Source organism: Ceratina calcarata, unplaced genomic scaffold (genome assembly GCF_001652005.2).
Source record: "Ceratina calcarata isolate Rehan_Ccalc_2016 unplaced genomic scaffold, ASM165200v1 scaffold84, whole genome shotgun sequence".
Taxonomy (NCBI): Eukaryota; Metazoa; Arthropoda; class Insecta; order Hymenoptera; family Apidae; genus Ceratina; species Ceratina calcarata.
In genome coordinates this window covers 1-4,215 of record NW_017179735.1, presented here as the reverse complement: position 1 = coordinate 4,215, position 4,215 = coordinate 1, and positions in this window count along the sequence as shown.

Sequence of the window (4,215 nt, the reverse complement as noted above, 5' to 3'; positions counted from 1 at the left end):
AGCAATAGTTTAGAAGAGCAGTATTTAATTCACTTAATTTATTTGAATCGTAGAATGCCAGCTAGAAATAAGAAATATTAACACAATTTTTCGTGTAATAATAGTTGCGATATTTAATATAATAACTGATTAAATTTCTCGATTATTATAGTAATTGATACAATAATTCATCTAATGATTCTACAGTAAAATCAATAAATAAAGACTAATGATACTTCATTCACTAATTCACCCTATATAATTAATTTGATGGTAACGATCAAACAAATATATACACTAATGATACGAACGGGTCGAACGTATTTAGATTGTAGAGAGCTGAATCGAAAAGGCACGAGTTATAGTCACGCGGTAGCTTCGCAATTAGCGGAATAGCCTTGGCAAATTGAATCTCGTCGGTCCGCAACAATCGGCGAGGAAAAAGAGTGAACAAAAATTGGAATTAACGTTGGCGACGTTCCGCAAGAATTCCCGGCAGTCTTAACCGTTTCCAGATATCAGGAAAATTAATTAAGCAGTCAGAGGATATGAGGAGCACTTTCGCGTAAGGGAATATCGTTCGGCTGACGAACCGCGAAACTCCCTTTTGTCGCGGACCGTCACGGGTAATATGATAATGAGCGGGATAGAACGATTGCGTGGTAATTAAAAGAGTCTGATCAGAATACATTAATTTAGTCTTTGACGAGTGGGGAGCGTGTGTGGACGAAACGCGATGCGCAATGAAATTGGTAAACGAGATACGGTAGTTAAATTACGTTTTAATTGTGCAGCGGTTCATTTTTCCAATTACCGGAAGACCGATATGAAAGTAGTTCAATGTAGTTAATCAAAACGCATCAACGAGGATGTGATAAAATATTGCTTAAAATCATTTGCAAGCAATCGTGGCATCGTATAAATGACTTTTAACACCAATGCTATTCGCTGTATTTAAATACTTTTGGTTTTCTCTCTTTTTTTAATATCGTTCCGTATTCAGTCGCTGTAGCAAGTTTCGCAGCCGCGCCTGTGTTTCCCTCGCCGATTTCATTATCGAAAGATATGCCTCTTAAAAGTCACGAGAGTGGTTCGATGACGGTGCGCGCCGCCTGCGCGAGGGGTAGAAACAGGAGTCGCGGATGGAACTCGTCTGCGCGAGGTATGCAAATGTCCAGCCTCGGCAATCTGCTTAACTTCTCGTCTCGTCGAAATTTCCCTTTCCCGGCCGACTTTCCCTTCGAGCTTATGTAAACTCACCCGTCTATTAATAATGTATTAAGTAATTACGAATACGGGAAAAAGAGATGTCGCCCACCAGTTTCAAATACGATTTGCACGTTCAGATACAATTTTTTTTTTTAAAAAACCAGTTGCATTTTATTGTGTGACGTCCGATGATTTTCAGAAAATTCAAACATGTAATACATTTTATATTATTATAATATTTTTAAACTGTTTCGAAGCTGTACGAAAATAATTTATCCGAATAAAAAATTCATATAAATCTCGTTCGAATAAATTAAAAAAATAATCATTTCATATGATTACTGATTCACTCTGTGCGACGACGAAAAAAGGAGATTTACAAATAATTACAGCGCTTAATCCTCGCACGCATTTTATCCAGGATATATGGACACGTCTAGGAGGGAAAGGACAACGAGGCACCACCGATGCAACTTTAGTGGTAAATTGCTGGTAATTTGCGAGAGAGGTGTTCGAGCGAGCAGTTAGCAAGCCAACAACCGCCGCCAGAACAACAGAACAGACTCCGCTCGTCGAATGTTCTGTAGTTACCCGAACGTTAGCTTACAAAGGGTTAAAAGGAGCTAGCCGAGCCGAGCCGGACGCGTTCCATTTGCATCAGAGCCCGGGTTCTCGGGAACTTCGCGGCCGAAAAGTCGAGGCACAACTCGAAATTAGCCGCTAATGATTCGAAACTCGAGTCTTCAAACAGCTTGAGTGTCTCGTCACACGTGGTCTCGTTCAGAAGTTGATATCCCGTCTGCTCGATTATTTCCGATACACGTGATTGTTCCATTCGAAGGAATGTTCCGAATGTTTAAGCATTGAAGAATTTTTCTAATGAAATAATGTACAAAATTCGATTTTTCTTAATGAAATGTACGATTCTATGAAATTCTCTTCTGCTCGTATTATTTCATAATTCTTATTAAATCTGTACAGTTGAAATTTACTTAAAGTATCAAGTGGAACAGTTCTAGCATAAAGGTAACTATAGTAAGTCCCATCTGCTATAAGCGAAAAATCAACGATACACAGAACGCGTACAGAAGAACTATTGCCAATTATCCGAGAGTGAAAAATCGCGTCAGTCTTGAGGAGGTGCGAAGACGGAGCCAGGTAGGAGCGACGTAATGCGAGCTTAGTTGAAAAGCTGAATCGCACTCCTGGGGCAACGCCTCGCTCGTTGCCGCTCGGAACCCTCCTGACTTACGAGCAGATTAAGATACTCTCTTGGCTTTCTGGGAAACCAGCACCGCCTCGGGTCCGCCGCACTGCCGTCTCCGTGCGCGCGAAACGATATCCCAACGGGACTCACCGAGATATTATTTTCCCCGACCTTCCACCGTGTTAATTACGAACAAGCTTTATGTTATTAAACCGCGGCGCGCCCGATTCGATGCCCTCCATGAAATTTTACGATCGGCCAAATTTCCGCGCCTCCCCCTATTTTAAATATCCGGGGCTCGATCCAAGGTAATAGCACCGTTCGCGGTTTTCCCATGTCCACAATTTAGCTACGTAATATCGGTCAAAACTCGCTGATCAATATTAATAACATCTTGTGAAATTATTTTAATCACACATAAAAAAATAAGATCTTCATTTAAAAAAATTTTTAATATCCCTCAGGACTTTATCATAAAAATTCATAGAACAGAAATATGATACGAAGAGGCTCTCAGTTTTGTGCCGGACAGATGAAGATGTTAATTGCTAGGCAAAGTTGGTAGTCATTTTTCTTAAAGTCCGCGTGTCTCAGTATTTTCCGGGAAAGACTGTGTCCTTTTCCTTGGTACATCGTTTATAGGAAAGTTTCGTGCAGTCAGTTCGCAGGAGTTTTTCTCTTAAGCGCAACAACGTGAACGGTGGCGAGTTTTCTTCGATGAAAGATGTACGTGAAAATAAAAGGAGGGTTCTCTTGGACAAGGTTGGAATAACGTTTGTGAACTACCAGCCCAAAGGAAGTTTATGGAACGAAAGAGGTGAATTTCGGTTGAAATATGCACGTTGAACAGTGTAATTCCATAATGGAATTACACACATTATAAATGACGTAAGTTCGTTTCAGGAGAAGAGGGTGAACAAAATTTTGTTCTTGTATCTCGAGTACGAAATACACATACATATACATATAAAACATAACATCGTTATAACAAAATCTATCGCATATTAAAAGTAATTAAAACACTTCTCCTTCCTCTTTACGCGTATCTCACACTTGCAATTAACTATAAACGTATTTAAATTATTATTAACAAAACTGGACGTAAAACAAAATGAAATTTGTTGAATAATTCATTCCCACGTTAATTGTACTGTTAGATATTAAATAATTCAACTCCTAATCTATTTAAATTTCAGTAAACCCAATTTTCCACTCTGTTCACTATAGGCAAAATGTTTTAACGATGAATCAATCGGCAGATGCAATTTCTACGGAATGCTATTAAAATCCGATGGAATTTTTAACACGTCGAATGATGAGCCTGCCGAATTAATCAAAATCTGACGCACCTTTCGCCGGGTAATGAATCATAGAGGAGGGGCACCGGTTAATCCGGTAGGATTAATTAAGACGTGATGAGCCGGCGTCTTTCGCCGCGTTAAGGAGTTGCAGCGTGCGACGGAGGAGCGGCACAGGGCCTGCTCTCGTCGAGTTTCTAGTACTTTCGATGCCAGGTAAACTTTGGTAAGCCTTAGGAGTTACGCGTTTACCCGAGGAAACTTGCCCCCTCGGAGCCTACCACGATGCAACAGCATCAACCGTGTTAAGGTCCTACACGTACACGGGACAACTTGAATAATGGACATTGTTGTACGAATTAGGTGGAAGGGAAAGGGTCCGGTAGCCACGAAGCGCCACCAAGGACCGCTCCCGCTCCCCCGCGTCCCGTAGAACCTCCGAGTTTAATTAACGGTGTCTGAACAGTCGGTCCTGCTCCAGGTATTATTAACTCGTCCGTTGTCGAGTTGCCCCGGAAACGT